The 20,533-nt window shown below is 40.2% G+C and overlaps 1 protein-coding gene across 5 annotated transcripts in view; it reads left to right on the plus strand.

The window, feature by feature from the left end:
• GHR (growth hormone receptor) overlaps positions 1–20,533 on the plus strand; it is a 138,860-nt gene that overhangs the window by 33,966 nt on the left and 84,361 nt on the right. For all 5 annotated transcript variants that reach the window (XM_040540091.1, XM_040540093.1, XM_040540092.1 and 2 more), the window contains exon 2: positions 17,554–17,638. The gene's annotated coding sequence lies outside the window, so the exon portion shown is untranslated. The remainder of the gene's footprint in view (positions 1–17,553; positions 17,639–20,533) is intronic.

Consider the following 20,533-nt stretch of genomic DNA (forward strand, 5'->3'; position numbering starts at 1 on the left):
GTGAAGCATTCTGGTCTGTGGTTGCCAGCATTAAATTACCATGATTGTTATAAATCATACGAGAGGATTGTGGGAAATAGAGCTTTCAGCTTTTCATTACAAATCCCCCATTTTCTGTCCAGTGATCTGAAGGGGAACAGCGCTCAGCCATCTGTCTAATAGGCTGCGGTGGCACTTTACAGACCATTACTCTCAGTGCTCTGGGGGAATGAGAGTGGGAAGAGGCAACATGCGTGAATAATGTAGTATCCTTAGGATCACAGTGCTTCTTGCTCTGCAGATTCATAGCAAAGAATTGAGTCTATCTATACAACTGCTGTACAGGGGAGCCCTGGCAGGTTTCCACGTCAGACTGTGCATATGTTAAACAACCACAATTCAGAAAATGTGGGGGATGAATAGGAATTACTAGGAAATGTGCATATTTATTGTGTTGCAAATTATAAATAATAATATGGTTATTTCTGAGATTGTGAAAAATATGCCTGGCAAAAGTAAATGCTGTCATGGGCAGTTTCTTTAGCAGGCCTATTTCTCAAAAGCCTGTAACAACAGAAAGCTGAATAGTTCATATAGGTTACTAATCGGAACAGTTGTGCAAATCCTATATAAAAATTCATTAAAGCTGGTAGTAGTGCATCTCATTGTTATTTAAAATCACTTCAGATACCCATATGCTTGAAGACTGGCTAAGGTCAGGCTGAAAGGGTAAAGAAGACCTTGGTAAAAGGATTTGGGCCAGAAGGCTTCTTGGCCCTTCCTTCTGAAGTTAAGCCAGCAGAAGAGGCAGACTGGTATAAATGGGCTGCCATTCCCCATTTTCTCAGAGTTTCATTTTGATACCATTGGGCCTTTACTTTACTCAACATGGATGACAATTTGACCAGACAGAGCCAGATGATACATCGAAATTGCCACTGTCAATGACTCCGTGTCCCGCTAAAGCTTGAAGGATGTCTACCATGTGAGATTTGTTTCAGCCCCATCTTTTCCGTCCTTAAGCTTTACCATCTTATAGCACTAACAGTGCAGTTTCCCCAAGGCTCAGAGGTGACATCTACGCTGACATAGCTGAGGTGCTGTTTGGGCTGGAGGATGGAGTGGTGAGGCACAGCTTGTGTCCCTATGGGCAGGCTCTCGCACCCTCTGCCCTGGGGTGGCCATGTTCACACCCTCGATTGAGAGCAGCTGTGGAGCCCCATGCCAGGGCACAGGCAGCGGCTGGGGCTGTGCTGGTAATTGACCATTGTGTAAGGATGATGGATGCCAAGAATTGGGCACATTTCCTGGTCCTTTTCAGTTTACTAGTAAAAACATAGTCAAAATGTTACAAAGGCCATGTGATGCTTCTGGCATTTTTTAGCATAAAAATAGCTAGTCAGCACCAGGAACAAGTTGTATTTTATATATGCTTTTCTCTGCTGTATGAGGAAAGTTTCTCCTTTTGCATTTAAAAAACAGAATCCAGTTCCAGCATACCTCAACTAAAGTATTCTCCACCCTTTTTTAAGTACAAATACTCACATAGGGGGAAATAATTGTTAATTTAAAACTGAAGCTTTAATACGTTCAAACTTTTCATCTTATGTCTTCAGAATCTTCATTTGATGTTACCCATGGGACTGGGACTGGAATGCAGGCTCTTCACTCTGAGCCCTGGTCCAGCTGTGGATATTCTGTGCTTGCTCTGCAGCAACAATGGGGGTTCACACTGCCTCTCAGGGCTCATTTTTTTCCCATGGTGTTTAACAGAGCAGCACTAAAAGACAATTAGTTCTTGATTAATGAGTTGTGAACTCAGAAAAGGGAGGAATTTAGCTGGTAAATGAGTGTGTTGCTGGCTCAATGTATAGCCCAACTATATTGTTTTCCCTATCAAAAAATGAGTGAAGCTTACAGGAGCAATGACAAAATCACTATTCCTGTGGCCAGAGGGCATGATATTTGGGTTAGTGTCTCTTGCCAGTTATGAGACATACCTAATGCTTAGCTCTGCCTGACCCTTCTGGTGACATTGTACTGTAAGTGCATATCGTATGGCCATGATGTGTGGATGAGTGTCGATATTTCTGAGATGCCAGTATCCACATCTGTTGCAAATATGTGGAAAGTCCATGAGTTCCTAGTCTCTTGTTTCTGCCTACCACACTTCACTGTCAATTCATGCCACACCCATCTTTTTCCTAAAATAATAATAATTAAAAAATAAATAAAAAAGAAGAAAATCCAGATTAAAATAGTACTCTACAGAAACTGATGTCTACTCAAGTATATAATATAGGAATGTGTCCATCTCTATTGGAGAAGAAATACGACAGTTATTCTTAAAGTAAATGTAACACATGCACGTGTGCTGAGGGAGTTGGCAGAGGTGATAGCCAAACTGCTCTCCATCATCTTTGAAGGTCCTGGAGAACAGGAGAGGTGCCTGAAGACTGGAGGATAGCCAATGTCACTCTGGTCTTCAAGAAGGGCAAGAAGGAGGATCTGGGAAACTACAGGCCAGTCAGTCTCACCTCTGTCCCTGGAAAGGTGTTGGAACAGCTTGTTCTGGATGCCATCTCCAAGCAATTGGAAGAGAAGAAGGTTATGAGGAGTAGTCAGCATGGATTCACCAAGGGGAAGTTGTGCTCGACCAACCGCATTGCCTTCTATGATGGCATCACCAGCTGGGTAGATGGGGGGAGAGCAGTGGATGTCATCTACCTTGACTTTAGCAAGGCTTTTGATACTGTCTCCCATGACATCCTGCTGGCAAAGCTGAGAAAATGTGGGATAGAGGAGTGGACAGTAAGGTGGGTTGAGAACTGGCTGACTGGCCAAGCTCAGAGGGTGGTGATTGGCGACGCAGAGTCCGGCTGGAGACCTGTAAGTAGCGGTGTTCCCCTGGGGTCGGTGCTGGGTCTGGTCCTGTTCAGCATCTTCATCGACGACCTTGATGAGGGACTAGTGTCCGCCCTCAGCAAGTACACCGATGACACAAAGCTGGGAGGAGTGGCTGACACGCCAGAAGACTGTGCTGCCATTCAGTGAGACCTGGACAGGCTGGAGAGATGGGCAGGAAGAAACCAAATGAGGTTTAATAAGAGCAAGTGTAGAGTCCTGCACTTGGGAAGGAACAACCACACGTATCAGTACAGGCTGGGGGATGACCTGCTGGAGGGGAGCTCTGAGGAGAAGGACCTGGGGGTCCTGGTGGATGACAGGTTGACCATGAGCCAGCAGTGTGTCCTGGTGGCCAAGAGGGCCAATGGGATCCTGACGTGCATTAAAAGGAGCGTGGCCAGCAGGTCATGGGAGGTGATCCTCCCTCTCTACTCTGCCCTGGTCAGGCCTCACCTGGAGTACTGTGTCCAGTTCTGGGCTCCCCAGTACAAAAAAGAGAGGGGTCTCCTGGAAGGAGTCCAGCGGAGGGCCACAAAGATGATACGGGGCCTGGAGCATCTTCCCTATGAGGAAAGGCTGCAAGACCGGGTCTGTTCATCCTGGAGAGAAGAAGACTGAGAGGGGATCTTATCAATGTTTACAAATATCTTAAGTGTGGGAGACAGAGGGATTTGGCCAACCTCTTTTCAGTGGTTTGTGGGGACAGGATGAGGAGCAATGGCCACAAAATGGAGCACAGGAAGTTCTGCACCAACGTGCGGAAGAACTTCTTCACAGTGAGGGTGACAGAGCACTGGAACAGGCTGCCCAGGGAGGTTGTGGAGTCTCCTTCTCTGGAGATATTCAAGGCCCGTCTGGACGCCTACCTGGGCAGCCTGCTCTAAGGAACCTGCTTTGGCAGGGGGGTTGGACCTGATGATCTTTCGAGGTCCCTTCCAACCCCTACAATTCTGTGATTCTGTGATTCTGTAAATTATTACTAAAACAAGACAATTGTGATTTTATTCATAAATGCGTATTTAGAAATTACATCCAAAGAAACTGTAACTCAGTTCACTAAGCAGAACAAAGACTGATGTATTTTAATTAATCAGAAGTCAGTGTGATTTTGTTCTTACTGTGGGCAAAGCTAATATTTAAAAGCATTAGCTATTTATGCTCAATCAAAAGATAAGTAGTGGTGGTAGAATCACTTTCAATTGACTTTACTTACTATTATTTTGGCATCAGATAAAAGTAACATGATACTTTCAATATAGAATTCTTGATTTCAGATAGAGACTTTTCAAATTGATAGTGTCTGTGATATGATGCCAACCAAATTTGCCTTGATGTTCTTTTGTGTTGGCATGGTAATGAAAAAAAAAAACCACACTTATTTGCTTCAAGTATATGAAATCTTTTGCTAAAATGAGATTGGTGGCTTATGAACTCTCACATCTGAAGGCTGTCTGCTTTGAATAGCTTCAAGAGCTGTTCCAGTAATTTACTTATCAATCTAGTGAGAATTTTAAAACAGAAATCTGAATTGCGTGAAACAAATACAAAAGAAAAAAAAAAAAAAAGAGGTTTGATTACTATTTTCTTTGGTCTTTACAAGTTGTCTCATCTAACTTTTTAAACCTTCTACCTTTTAAGTTTAGATTCAGGTGAGATTTTAAAGATAAAATTGTCTTTCAACAAAACCTTTTCTTGTATAACATTGAATTGGGTACTGACTTAAGGAAAGAAAAGCTTTTGACATTTTTGCGTCTCAGTTCTGTGAAATTCGGTTTAAATGTACAGCTGTTAACAAGTTATCCCAAACTGTGTTTTTCACTGGGACAAGAGAAATGGATTTGGAGCAAAAGGTAGAAGGAGTATTCTCAGTTAGAGGATTTTATGTATCATTTAAGTTGTTTTGGTTTGAGGTTTCCTGAAAATACAGGGGAAGGAGAGAGCACCATGAATGGAGGAATGAGAAGCTCTATGGAAGCCATCAAGTAAGGCAGGATTAGCTTTCAGGAGTATGGTCAGAAGAATAAGTGAAGGAGACTGATGGTGGGATCAGATTCTGAGTTTTGTTCAAAAACAGATCTTGGGAAAGCTCAGTGCTATGTAAAAGAATCTGGACTTGAGAGTTTGAAACCCAAAGTGGAGAGTTTGAAACCCAGAGTGGAAGATGAGTCCTCCAGACAGTGACTGAAAGAACTGTTTGAGACAGTAGTTTGAGACAAAAAATGGTGGAAAGACACACAATGCTTCTAGTTTAAGGAGGCAGAGGTTTTTTGTTTGTTTTGTTTTGTTTTTTTAAGATGAGAAATACTGAGTACAATTTTAACATGGGAGTGGTGGGATATAGTGAAAGGTTAGAGGAAAGCCTGAAGGAGAGGAAATAGGACAGAGTGCAAGAGAAGGCCAGAGGAGTTAGAGTAGGCAAGAAAAAAAAATTGACGCTCACTGGAGAGCAATCTTCAGATTGTTTCAGCATTAATCCACCCCTTTCTTCCTTACTCAAAAATAAAAGTAAGCAAAGGGGAAAAGTCACGCAAGGATCCCTCTGACTGGGGACCTTGTGCTGTGTCCAGGCAGTTGCTGTTACTGAGAACTTGATAGGCAACTGCCTAATACCTGTTATGCATACTCCTTGGAGATCTCTGGGTAAGCAGAAGATTGATCTGGCCTGTAACTACCTCTTTTCCTGGATTTATGCCTTGGAATAGCTTAAATGTTTGGACATAAAAGTGAAAACGAAGTTAATTCAGTTCTTTCGATGTAATCTCAGTGTTATCTGCCTAATGTCCCCTAAGCACATTTTGGATACCTGGAAAAGCAGCTGGGCCTCTTACAGGCTGGCCTGGCAAAGGAGGTTTCCATGCTTTTTGGCAAAGCAACACTACCTATACTATCTGAATGATGCTACCCATTAGTCATTGCTTTTATCAGCAGAGCCAACCTGTGGGTGGGTGCAGAGGCAGGTTGTTGGTCAGCATAGGCTGTGCTGTCCTGGGAGCTTTCCTGCTCTGCTTTGGACCTTTCTTTGTTAGTTTGAAATTTTGCCTCAGACTATCTCCTGGCTTGTGGTGACTGAGATGTGGGGATCTAGATAACTGACATGCAGCCTTCTCATCATTGTTTCTACCCTACCAGGCTTTTCTTGTCTTCCCTCTTGCCCTGACTGTACAGTTGTTCTCATCTCTTTGAACTAAATGTACGTAGTGACTAATGCTTTATTAATCTCCTGGTTTTTTATTGCTTGTTTCATTTCAGCCTCTTCCTGAGCTGTTTTAGACCTCCACTTTCAATTTTTTTGTAAAGCATAGTGAGTGTCAGTTGAGCTCTTTATTTCACTGTCACAATTCAGTATGTATCTGTGCTCAGTCAAGTATGTCTTCTTTAATGCACTGCTTTCTTAGCGACAGGTGTATCTCTTGGAAATATGATAGGTCGCAACCCACAAAGTCATATTTATCCAGCAGCTGAAAGATGATCAGGAGCCATTCATCAACAGTGTGAACTCCTCTTGAAGATAGGACTGAAGGGCATGACATTCAGCTATACCTGACATATCAGATAATCAATGTGGCAGCTAGGACATATCGAAGTAGGGTGTCTGCCTATGATTCAGTAAAAAGATGATGGGCTTTTAGACGGGTACTTGAAAACTGCTTGCCTATGTAAATTATCAAAAGGAATTCAGTTCTCTGTTGGGCTGAAACTCTTCTGATTTCTCCCAGTGGTCCTCTTTTAAGCCATGGCTACAGAAATGGATTGCTAGTAGCAGGAAAAACTAGTGCAGGAGAAGTACAATAGATTCATGACACAGTAACTATAGCTTGCTTTGGTCTTTCAGTCTGACTCTACCGATAATTTTCATACAAAATGCATGAGCTGTTTGGAGAAAAGCACTTACCGCAGTGAGAAGCGCTCTATTTCTCACATCTCTATTGCAACCTGAGTCACTGGGAACAGTTTCTTTCTTTTTTAGGTCTCTGAGTAATCAGCTACCAAAGTAAGAAATATTTCATAAAAGGGCCAAATCATGGACCACTTAGAGAAGCCCAAAAGTTATGGGTCATAACATTATCAAAACAATCCGACATCAGCAAATCATCTAAGGACTAACTGTTACCTGGTTTTAGAAGAAAACAAAGCATGATGCACATTGCATAAATCTTATCTACACAGATTTTTTTTTTTTTTTACAGATTTGTGAACAAAGACTAAAATGATACTTGTCTCTTACTTATATAGCCACTGTTGTATTTTTCAGTCTGAAGATGATACATAGTATATAATTTGTGCTGCTCTGGCAGACTAACTGCTGTCCACTGTTCTGATACATTCTTTTTGTGAAAGCAAAGTAATGTCCATCAGAGTTATGGAGAACAAGTTCAACTGAAATTTGTTTGATTTTTTTTTAAAGCAATGTTTCTTTTCAACATGATGCTTTTTTTTTTCTGTAAAGATCATTTCAACTTTGGTATTTTATTTATGAAAGTTGTGTTGTGGTTTTGTTTCTGGAAAACTGACTTTGCTTTTCTTTATGCTCTCAGTATAGAACTGCTTAGAAATAACTACTTGTCAGTAATCTTTTCAGAAACTTACAGTATAACAAAATGAAACCCTTGATCCCTTAGCTGAGCTTCTTAAACACTGACAAGATAAATTAGAGCTTCATTAAATTAATGATTCGATAATTAAAAAGGACGATTCAAAGGAATGGCTTAGAAAAATGGATAAAGTATAAATGAACTCTGCATTAAAGTTACCATTAAATGGAAGAACAATGAATCATAAATTGCATCTGTATAAATGCACATGCTTTCTGTGGGGAGACAGTAATTATTATGCCCAGGAGCATTCTCTGTAACATCTCCCACTCAGCTACTGTCAGCCTCAATTACTCCATTATGATAAAAATTTCTGAAATGATCTGAGGTTAAAGAAAAATAATAATAATAAAAAAAAATCAAATCTCTTTGCTTTAGTTTTTTTCCTGTTTTTAATAGTTTGGAGGCATTGATAACTTTGAGTTCCCCTTTATACAGGGGTAAGTACATTTACAAACACTCTGATAAACATACCTCAGAAATGCAAGAAAATTGCAAGTCACATTCACTTTTTAATGACATCATTTACAAACAAGTTGTAAGTGTTTCATGAGGAAGTTGTTAAGGATTATCTGATTTGGCACACAGTGGTGTCTTCAGGGATCCCTTTTGATATCTGCACACTGAAATGGGAAGAAGAAGCACTCTTCATTTCTTTTCATTGAAAGTGTTAAGGGAATTTTGCCATTACTCGGTATTTTTGTCATGTAGTGTATAACCAAATCGGAGAGAACCACTGAAATGCACCTATGTTACAAAAGTGTATATATATAAATACATAAGAACATTTGTATTCCTAATATAGTCTCATTCTGGCTACAGGCTGGAAGCTGAATACTGCCATCAATGGTGCTCCTGCCAAGCCCTGAAAATAGGCCTCTTTGAATTCCTGAGTCTGATTTAAGATTGTTGATTTAATATTTTTAGAAGAGAAAACAAGCCTAAATCAGTGGAGAAATAATTGGCTGAATATGTGAATTGCACAAGATTCATGTTCTCACTTGGCGCCTCAGGGAAAACACGCTTTGAAGGAATTCTCCACACCAGTCTCCCGTGTTAATTGTGACACACACAGAAACACCCAAAACATCCTGCTGCAGATGCTTTCTGTTCCCTAGTTAGCCACATGTAAAGAAACCTTAATTTGAGATAGAGATGCTCTTATAGTTGGACTTTGCTTTGCGTCAGATAGGGAGCACATTGCATCTCTGCTGCGATGTACCAAAAAGACCAAAACTAAAGAGGCATTGTGGAGCTTTTACTGAGGCGTGTGGTGAATCCACAGTGAGTCCACACAAGTGAGCTAGACTGTCTCAGCTGTAGGTTTGCTTTGTGATTTTAACTAAAACTACACACATTTTTAGAGACAGAAAATGGCAGAGTATCATAAAGCCATCAATATTCACTGCTTAGAGTGTATTTTGGTCAGTCAGGTAATTTCTGTGATCTGCTCTGGTTTGGTCACTAATGTGGTGTGCTGCCTTGGTTTATTAGATGACCTTCCTGTGCCTTAGATCATCTATTAAAACTGAATAATGAAGAATATACATGAAAATTAGGTGCAGGACTTACAGTGAACTTTTAAGAGTAAATAAAATCTGAGACGAGAACTCATGACAAAAAACAATGTGTGATATAAATGTATCATATGCAGAAATCCTATAATTTAAATATATACGTGTATACAAACCCATGAAGTCTCATAGAAGATGGATGAATGGCTATGGATTAAATACTCAGATTCCCCAGATGCTTCACTGTGGTTGATTTGCAAGGAGGTATCCTAGAGGTGTGTTCTTCTGTTACTGATTCAAGTATTAACCGAAAGCAAATGAAGACTGCTTTTGAAGTAGAGCTGAAGAAAAATGTACAATATCATTGCTGTATAGGGGCCAAAGTTTGTGACACCAAAAATCTCTTGTGGTTCTCTGTCACTGTGAATATTACAAGCCAGTAATTCTGTGTATAATCTTTATTGAGAGAAGGGGCTGAATTTCAGATCTTCCCAAACGAAATATTTGTCTCTGAAATAAAATGCTGAGTGCCTTCGGCCGGGAACTTAAGAAGAGGGTGTGTTTGCTGATGTAGTAGGATTTTTCTTATTGGGTCATTCTTTACATTCAGCTCTTAGAAACTAGAAATATTTGAAAGCGTGAACAAAAGGAACATAAAATCAATGAGAACTGTTTCTTCTCGAGTAATCTATAGTGTTTGGAAAAACACTGGTAAGAGTTATTTGGACTTGCGTACAGCTCCCACAGCTTTGCTAAACAGACAGCTCTTTAATACGAGGCCTCTTTGTTATCTGAAATTATGGAGGAAGGCAGAAGAGAAGTGCATTTAGAGTATGAAAATAAACAAAGTATGTGTAGCTTGCGAATAATTCATCCAGAAAATGGAAGACAGTAGTAAAAACGACAACTAAAATGTAAATCCAGTTAGACGCCATGACTTTTTTTTGCTTATTTTTTTGAAAATAGTGATTGTTGATGAACAGAAGTCAGATCAGTGCTTGATATTAATAAAATGATTATTTTTAATGTGATTATTACATTTATTCCAGCACCGTTTGAAGCCACAGGTATCTTCGCACATTGCAGGAACAGCTGAGGAGACTAGGATCGTGGCTAAAGGAAGAGCCCATGACTGGGAATGTAGAGTGGATGAAAGGGCCAGTTTTAGGTCTTCAGCTCTACATGCATAGGTACCTCCCAGCTGCACTTTCCCACCCTGGCTGACTTCAGCTTCTTTTTGCATAGCAACTGACTTCTGCAAATCCTTTCTTTAATGCTTTATCTATTCACTTGCTTTCCGTTGTTGGCACCAGTGATGTTGACCCTGGAGCTGTACACTTGGAATTGTATATAACTCCATTGGTTCTAGGCATTGCTTTGCATAGCCCAGCAAAGTCCTTATTTCTTGACTTTACAAAAGGGCTGAAGAAGTACAGTTCAGGACTCCAGAGCTTGGAAATGCATGTCTTAAGAAAAATACGGAGAGTTGAGAAGCTCAGTCTCTTGCTTCATAATTTTGAGTGCTCATCAAAAGTTGTGTTTTATTCTTCTATTGAGGAAACCTGATCCCTGCTGAGCTGAAAGTGAACCTATACAATGATAACTGTTAGCTTTTCTGGGAAAAAAAAAGCAATGGAGCAGAAACTGGGCAGCCAGTGAGGCTCTGAGGCAGAAAATGAAATAGCTGTTTTGAAATAACAATGTGGACTTTTTGGATTTTCTGTTGAGAGAAGGTTGAAACAAAATGACCACCATCTTAGTTCATGGGTAACACTTCATTTGAATTACAGCCATCTGAGGAACTCATAAAGCCAGTCATTTTTAAATGAAGATACATAATAGTACTTAGAATATCAGCTGCAACATTTCATGACCAAATTAAATTCAAATGTAAGTTGAATTAAATTCAATTTAGGTTGTGTCAACAAATTTACCTCATCTCCTTCCTTTATCCTCAAGAACACTCTCCTGAAGTGTGGATTACCCAACTTCCAAAAGTGGAAAGGAAATGAGAGCCACAGAGGTTTTAACTTTGCCCAAGTTACATACTGAGACACCAGTAAGCTTAAAATAAAATTTGTATTTCTCCATTTTAAGTCCTGTAGTTTTAAGCACTAAACTGTTCACCACTTTGCTGATTAGTCATGAGCATTTTTGATCCAGTAAATTTTGTTTGTTTCTGTATTAACAGTTTGCCAAATGTTCCCATATGCTATGTTTTTTCATAGAGCAGTGATGACTTTGGCATGATGCATTTAATAGGTGATTTTCTTAATATTTTATATTTCCTTTTGGAAAAATGTTTTTGTCTACCTTCTTACAGTCCTACAGTCCCTTACAGTTTTACAGTCCCTGAACCACTGGTTTTTATCCTTGCATTAGTTTTAGTTCTCAGTTAAAATTAACAGCTTTGTTTTCCTATATCTTTTTATATTCTATTTGCATATTTAGAAATGTTTAGTCAAAAAAGAGTGGGAGATGATGAGAGGAAAGGGAATCTTATTATTCAAAAGACAGGCTTTCCAGTTTTGTAAAAAATTATCTGGAGCTGGCTGATCATGAGTCAACAGTGCCATTCTGTTACAAAAACACAGATATAGTAAGATGTATAAAGCTAAAAGAGAACTACATGAGGTAATCCTTTCAGTTTGTCTTTGGTAAAATATCAGATAGGCTGCTATTTCAGACTTTGGTTAACTGAAGAGAGTCTAGAGGAAAGCTCTGGGAACGATCAGCAGTCCAGAAAACTTGTTTGAAAGAAATGGTTTTGTTTTATCTGGAGAGGGAGAGAAGGAGAGAAGTGTAATGGTCCTCAGGTAGGCAAAGGAGTATGATGACAAGTAAAAAAAGAAGTAGAGAGTTTGAAATACTTAAAGAAAGACTTGCAGTGCCCTTCCTAGTAGCATGGATAGTCATGCACTAGAATGGATTTCCTGGGGAGGTTGCAAAATCTTTGCAAGTCTTTTGAAAAATGCATGCCTTTGTCAGTCCTTTTGAAAAATCCAGTAGACAGACTTGAGAGTTAAGAATTAATTGATCTGGCTGTGAAGAGTGGGAATAGACTAGCTGATGTCTGGCAGTCTTTTCCAGTGCTATTTTCTGTAGGTCTGTTATACCTACAGTAATTCTTCCTAAATTTGTTTTAAAGTAATTTGTTCAAAAGCCAACCAAATCCTGGGCTACATCAAAAGCGTGACCAGCAAGTCAAGGGAGGTGATTGTCCTCCTCTGCTCCGCTCTCATGAGACCCCACCTGGAGTCCTGCACCCAGCTCTGGGGCCCCCCTTACAAGAAGTACATGGATCTATTAGACTGAGTCCAGAAGAGAGCCATGACGATGATCAGAGGGCTGCAGCACCTCTCCTGTGGAGATAGGCTGAGAGAATTGGCTCAGCCAACTGAGGGGTTGTTCAGCCTGGAGAAGAGAAGGCTAAGGCCTTACAGCGGCCTTACAGTAACTAAAGGGAGCCTACAGGAAAGCTGGGGAGGGACTCTTTGTCAGGGAGTGGAGTGATAGGACAGAGTAATGGCTTTAAACTAAAAGAGGGGAGATTCAGATTAGATATAAGGAAGAAATTCTTTACTCGGAGGGTGGTGAGGCCCTGGCACAGGCTGCCCAGAGAAGCTGTGGATGCCCCGTCCCTGAAGGTGTTCAAGGCCAGGCTGGATGGGGCTTTGGGCAACCTGGTCTGGTGAGAGCTGTCCGTGCCCATGGCAGGGGGGTTGGAACTAGATGAGCTTTAAGGTCCCTTCCAACCCAAACCATTCAATGATTCTGTGATATTCAGGCTTGAAAAGTAAGCTGCAGTAATGGAGATTTTTTTTATTCAGTTTGTGGTAAATTCCAGTTTTCATTTCAGCCTTGTAAAATATTTTTTTCTGTATTTGTGTTCTTGATTCCTCAGTATCTGTTTAAGTTTGTTAGTCTCTTAAGTGTGGACATGAGAACTGGCTACAATAATACAGTAATACAGCTTTCTTCTCAGCTTGTACTTGGTATGTCCTTGTTAATTTATCAGGGAAGTTTCCCTTTTAAGTTACTGATATGTCAGCAACAGTTTCATCTAGTAGAGTTCAGTATTTCAAGCTGCCCGGATCTCAAAATACTTTGCATAAACATTGTCTGAACAGTTCTTCATAAAATTCCTCCAGTTCAACTTGATAATTAACTGTCGCTGGGAATATGACATGCTTCACTCGTGGAAGACAGCCTGAATTCTGCTTTCCTAGACAGCACAACATCTATCTTGTGTGTCAAGTGAAATTTTAATACCTACTTAAGAAGTTCAGACCTCTTGTCTGTTTACATACTTTACAAACCCGATGGCTTCTTTTACATCCCAAAGAGGTGTACTAATTCCTATTACTTGTCCCTGGGCTGCAGTGCTAAACTCATGAGCTATCCTGTCCACAAGCTATACTTGTGTAAGTGTAATGCAGTATAAAATATATATTCGCCTTTCATCCCTACTGTGAGTGCCAAAACAAATATCAATTGTTACTTAGCTTAGTGCTGCTAAGAAGATGTTCCGGTTATTGTTATGTCAAAGAGACAAAGGCTGCCAAATCTGTAAGAACAGAAATGTGGTTCAGTAAAGTATTTAAAATATGAAGGGCAAGGTTTATTCCTAGAGCCCTAAGGGGTTGAAGGCATTGAGTGGGGAATAAAGGCTCTAATTGGAAGAAGAATGTGATCCCTCATAAAGGGAACGCTGATGGGACAAGTGGAAGGGTTAAAGGAGGAAAAGAGGCTTAAAAAAACAAACAAACCACTGGCTGTCTGTATAGATGGTTGTAAGGGAAAGATGGTGGAAGGTTCTGGTGTATTTTGTTAGTGTTTCTTTGAAAGAATTTAGGGAATCCCCGTGCAGAGAAAAGTTGATGAGAGAATTTAGGAAGTGAGTTCACAGTGGTAAAAAGGTTGTACACCTGGGGGTGTGAAACCTTATTGTATTAGAGAAATAATTTGAAGCAGTAAGAAGTTTGAAATTAAGAAGGATGGAATGACTTAATAGCACATAAAAGTTTCTTTGAACAGAATATTTGCTACAGATGGCTCACAGCAAAAAAAAAAATGTCCTTACAGTGACACTGATCACCTTCCTCACTGCTCATAAGTGCATCCCTTTAGGTCCCATATACATATATATATATATTTGTGGCTCATTACAAGGATTCAGGTGTAGTTTTTTTAACTAAAGAGGAGGCGTATACACATGCCTTCTCTGAATCTGAGCAATAAGCTGGTTTTGCCTTTTCAAGCTTTTATGTGCGTATGTATGTAAGTGTGCTGTACATAAGTCACACTGAAAACATTTGTCAAGTGCTCTGGAGAATTCAAGTGACCACAAGTTAATGCTGGGCTAGAGCCACAGTAACTGAATGCATTTTCAGCCCAGAGTCACGAGAAGATCATTCATCTTACTTTTTAGACTTAAATTCAGTGTATGTGCCGAATGTCCACATAAGTTATAGCCTTAGTATGTTTAATTTAAATAAATACTGTAACATTATCAGCACGACTGTATATATGTATATATGCCCATATCTGTAAAAAGCAGGTACGTCACCTTGTGGTTAAAAGCATATATATATGAAGTGACAATGCTTGGTATTTGTCTAGTCCCAGGCCACTGTTCCTCCCATTTCCTTTGTTGGATGACCACATCCTTAAGTGGAGAAAGGCAATTGCAGTGAACATAAAACTACATGCTAAAATGTTCCTGTATGTACCTTACCCCTTCAGTTTCTGAGGATGAAACAGCCTCGATCAAGTCAATGACTAATGGGGAAGTTTGAGCCTGCCCTGCTGCAGCATTTCTCTTCTGTCCAATGACTTCCAAGTCATAATGCAGAGTTAATGCCATCTCAGCAGCATTGCATTGGAGCAGCTCACTTGAGTTACAAGGGAAACAGTGAGCAGTATACACAGTAAAACGTCTACCTTCCTTCTAGATAGTGGCTGAGATCTCCTGGGAGCCTATGCACTTCCCAGGCATTCTCTTCAAGCAGTAGCTTAATTTCATTTAGCTCTCTCTCTTTTTGTGCAGTTCTGTGTGCGGTTCTGGGCACCACAGTACAAAAAGGACACGAAACTCTTGAAGAGTGTCCAGAGAAGGGCTGCTAAGATGGTGAAGGGCCTAGAGGGGAAGATATATGAGGAGTGGCTGAGGTCACTTGGCCTGTTCAGACTGGAAAAGAGGAGGCCGAGGGGAGACCTCATCGCAGCCTACAGTTTCCTCACAAGGGAGAGCGGAGGGGCAGGTGCTGATCTGTTCTCTTTAGTGACCAGTGATAGGACCCGTGGGAATGGTGCCAAGCTGCGACAAGGGAAGTTCAGGCTGGGTATCAGGAAGAGGTTCTTCACTGACAGAGTGGTCACGCACTGGAACAGGCTCCCCAGGGATGTAGTCATGACACCAAGCCTGTCAGAGTTTAAGAAGCGTTTGGACTGTGCTCTTAGTCATATGGTCTGAATTTTTGGGTAGACCTGTGTGGAGCCAGGAGTTGGACTCGATGATCCTTGCGGGTCCCTTCCAACTCAGGGTATTCTGTAATTCTGTGGATCTCTCCCTGGGAAGGAGGTTCCTGCCTGCATACCCAGAGCAGCACTTTGTCCTGCCTGCCTTGAGACCTGCCTTTCAGATGCTATCTGAAAACACCATGAATAGTTTCACAAAGATGGGACTTTTTTCCAGCACTAGGTCATCATTTGGATACTGCTTTGAAGACCTTTTGACATGTTTGGGTCCATCTCATCCTCTCTAGTTTTATATTTTTTGTTAGGTTAGTGGGGGAGGTGCTGAGGAGGTGAAATGGACACAGATCCTGACATCCCAGTTAAGAGTTGCATCTGATCTTAGTTTGGAAGCAAAGAAGTCTTGGACAGGCTCTATCCTATAATTCAGTGTTGCAATCCTTTCATTTGCCACATCAGTTAGAGTAAACAAGTTTGTTTCTGAAAAGAATATCTCTCTGAAAAAAAGGCCTCACCTGTATAGTTTATTCCTGTGAATCTATGTTCTCCTTTTGCTCAAGTTGATGTGTTTCCAAGAATCATTGAAAATGTGGCTGCTTGCCATTTAAACATCTAGCTCGTTACCTTGTGTGCAGTACTGCCTCTTTTTCACACATAATGAAGCGTCAGAGCCAAGAGCAGATAACTGTCTTCGTGCTTGTGTGGCTTGTTCTCAACTGCAGCGTTGCAGATAAACAGTGTCGCTGCATGGAGTCTGTGCTATCAGCACTTGCTACCAAGAGTGAAACAAAATGTTCTGAGTACAATTAGGTAATCAGAAATTAGGACATTTCCCTCACGTTGCCCATAAAGTAGCTAAGATCTTTTCTACGGTTGAGCAGGATTTCAAAATATTTTGGAAAGACTACTGGAATATTTTTTCCTTTGTAGTAGGATTCTGACTTTGTCACATAGAGATCATTTCCACTTGCTAATATCTTACCAAGTGTTTGGAAAGAGGAATTTGTCAGTAGTCTTTGTTAGCTCATTTCAGTCAACAGCTGCCTTAGACTTCACAGCTTTGTTTCAGTCTAAGCTGTCCCTTTATTTTTGAATAACACAGTTGTGGCTCACAGGTCAATTAGTCTCTGTGAAATGAAGGGATCTTTTGAAAATTCACAATTAAATCATCTTAGGACTCCTTACGGAATTACGTAAAAATGTAACCTTTTAAAATGTGAGCAGGCTGTTTCTGAAAAGTGGGATATTAGAACTTGATTGTGTATATTATGGGGTAAAAAGTAAAGCCTTATCATGTATGAACCTATCCACTCATCTTGTTCCATGGCATATATCAGTGGAACTGGTTGCAGATTTCACTTCAGCTAACAACACATAGAATGATTTTTTAAGCTTGATTAGTATTGCATGTTATTCTTGTTTTGCAGGGAAAATTCCTTCATTTATTGTCAAATGTTTGTTGAATTTTGCTCTATTTTCAGTTCAAGGATTTTCTCTTCTGGTAGTTTTTTGTTATTGTTGCTTTTTTTTAACATAATTACAGAGGTGTCGCTTAGCCTTTTACACATTGCGCTGTCCTTTTAATGAAAAAGGTAATGTTACTTTCTCAAAACTAGCAGTTAATGAGTTTCTACACTGTAATTTATTCTCTAAAGTATTAGGAGTGAGATACTACTCATCCAAACCCAGTTGGTGATAATTCTGATTTTCCTTCTAGGCCAGCTGATTTACGTTGAAATGTATATTGAAAATGAGTCTTGATCAGTCTTCCTGACTTCCTTTTGCCATTTAAATCTGTGTTCATCCGTTTTAATGTCAAGGTTAGCATAGGGTGCTGCTGCTTGGCAAGCCCCCAGTGACAAAGGGGGTTTCAGGTGGCCGTCGCTGTTTGAGTGAGAAGCCCAGGTGCTCCTCGCAGTGCCATTGTGGAGGCTGCCCAGCTGGTGGCCTTTCCCAAGACTGCCTTCCATAAAGAAGGACAGTGCCAAGGCAACCGTTAGAATTTTGTTATGTCATCTTCCTGCCACTGTGACCTTCATCGTTCCAGAGCTCATGTTTTCTCTGTTTCCCCTCATTTTGCATAGGTGCTGGGATGGCTGGAGAAAGTCGCACTTTGCAGCTGAGCTGAGGGAGGCGTGAAGCATCATCCATCCCCTGCAGACATTTGAGGTAGCATGTTAACTTTTATCTTACCTGCAGGAGACTTTATGGTGAATGTTGGGTAAGCAGAGTGATCAATAGAGCCCTGTAGTGCTCTGCAGGTAATCCTCACAATTTCTGTAATTCATTCCTACAGAAGATGATAATGCTATAAGAATTCTGATTGAGATTCCAATCATTATCTTCTGGCATACCCCCCAAAACAGAAGTATTTGAGTTAAGGCTATCAAATTCCATCCGTCTGTAAGTTGATGGCTTCATTTTTGCTGAGCTCCAGTGGCCAGCATTTGAAACAAAGGGCCCAGTAACTGATAGAAGTGCTTAAAAGCCATTTTTCCATGTCAGAGAAAAATCATTTCACTATGTTTTCATGAGACACTTTCCATTCATGAAGTTAATAAAAGTATTAGTTGCTTAACTTTTTGAATGCAGAATATTAAAACAAGTGGGAAAACGTTCTGTGTTTTTCCAGGGAGAGCGAGCTTGGAAATGCGTATTGGAATATAGTAGATAGAAAGTCTTGGTTTAAATGACGTTTAAATGGCATCCAGAATGAATTCATGTAGTGATTCTGGTTCATATCTGGAGTGCATTTCTGGAAGCTTAATCAAATTATAGTAGGGGTAAATCTGAATCAAACATATCATAAAAATACACTTCAGGGTACAGGTTCCAGGCTCATGATTGCTTAGGCTGTGGAACTGGAAAGCTGTTATCTAGAGTTAAATGATTACATACGGCTTTACTGCTGCTATTTGTGTGCAATAACAGTTTTATGAGGCTTAATTGGTTATTCCTGTGTAAGTGTACACAAATGTAATGTTACTAAAAAGAATAGAAATTCTTTGGTTGTGATACACTAGGTAGAACTTGCCACACTATGTCCATACTTTTAATGTTTCTAAAATTAGATGGTTGAACTCTAGATGCCTTCATTGTACCATGAATCTGTGCTTAAGAGACTTTTCTAAGGATATACCAATTCCACTAAAAAAGTAAAAAGGTCAGAATAGTGAAAAGTTGTTTGTAAAAATGTTTGTAACATGGGCATAATTTACCATCATAAGGAGCCTCCTCATACAAGACCTTCCTTGTGGTGGTTACTGTGCCTTCTCATATTAAGTTGAGCACCCTTGAAAGTCATTTATGAATGACTTCTCTCATTTTATAGCTGAACCATGGCAATACAACCATACAGAAAGCTGCTTCTCTGCTCTCTTTTCCTGGCTTTTTATGCTGAGCAAGCTGGTCATTCCCTAGCTAAGCTGCCTGGTCTTTGTTCCTCTACAAGCAGCAGAACAAGAAGTGTGTCTCGCACTTGGAGTGCCGAGCTTGGACACAGTGTCTGGACTCACTTCTGAGCACCACCACTGGCTCACTCTGTGGTTCTGCCACCTTGTTTAACCTCGTTGTGTTTCAGTTTCCTATTTGTAAATGAAGGCTAATAAGCCTTAACTTTCAGGAAGGACCAAAGCACACTGATCCTCAGGAAATGCTGTTACTCACACAGCGTGTATCACATTTGATCCAATATTAACACCACGTTACCAAAGGAGAGTTCAAACCATTTGCATTTAAGTGTGACCATGCACTTGGAAATTTATAGTGGATCCTTGGGTGGTAAAAATCATTTCTGTGGTGCTTTCTCGCTTGGTATTTTCCACTAACTAGTCTAGTCTAACTAGACAGAAAACATTTTGGCACAGGGAACGGGAACTAGCTTACTCCAAGGATAAGGGAGGGGAGATTATGCTGGCCAGATATCTTGAAAATTACATACCTGTAATTTATACTATCTATGCCAAGTTAGTTTTAGATTAAGAATTGAAATGTGATAGCTGTTCTCATGTAGATCAAATAAGAGCCGAATCTTTATATATTTACTTTTTAATACAGATTTGGCAGTACCAGCTCAATTATCTGGAGGGAAGTTTACTTCTCAGCTCTTGGTGAAATTGAGACATTTAATGCATTATGCACAGTGGGAAATGTTCATCTGCACATTTTCTAGACTGAGATTAATAAAGTGTTCTGCTCTGAATAAGGATTTTGTTTATCCTAAATGAATGTGTTGCATTCTTTCCTAAAAAATTAAACAGATGCCTTGTTATTTCAAGTCAGGGATACTGAAAGTGACCCATAGAGGTGGCGAGAGTAATTTGTGCCTCATTGACATTTACAGCCCCAATGGAAGATAACACGAGGCACACCTTTAAATAGATTTTGAGAGTGCTGGTAGTTCTGCTGAATATGCTGGAAAAAATTTTAATATCTGGCCAAAAGTAGCAGAGATGTTTGTAAAATAACTGCTCTAAAATATTCCAGTAAGTGGCATTTCTTTAGCTATTAACACTTACCAGCAACCAGGTCAGAACACCTCTCTGTCTTTTAAATAAAGCTCTGCTTGCATACAACATATGGAGTAGGAAACCATTCATGGTGCCATGAGTGCCTGAGAAAAGCTAAGGGTATGGAAATAAAATTGGCTGTTCTGTTCCTCCGCAGTCTGGAAAAACTTACAGGCATACAGGGCTTCTCCTTTTGAATGGCCTTTTAACTGCAGGGAAGAGCTTGCCTAAGCTGAGAATGTCAGTATGTGCATGTTATGTTGACAACAAGTGTATCCAGCAGTTTAATACCAACAAGCTGTAATACTTTGGTAATCAGGCAAATTATCTGGTGATGTTAGGCTGCCACAAACTGTATCCACCATGTGTGGGTCATGTCCGCTAGTTTGTGACTGGGATCAAATCCAGATCCCTAGATCAGAATTGTTATTAGTAGACAAAAAATACATATATGCTTCGTTATAGAAAAGGAAAACAATCTTATTTTTTAGCTTTATGGTTATTCTTCATACCTTCACTTTATCAGTTCGTCATACAATCTGAAGTGTTTGCTTTT

The sequence above is a fragment of the Cygnus olor genome, chromosome Z, assembly GCF_009769625.2.
Source record: "Cygnus olor isolate bCygOlo1 chromosome Z, bCygOlo1.pri.v2, whole genome shotgun sequence".
NCBI classification, from domain to species: Eukaryota; Metazoa; Chordata; class Aves; order Anseriformes; family Anatidae; genus Cygnus; species Cygnus olor.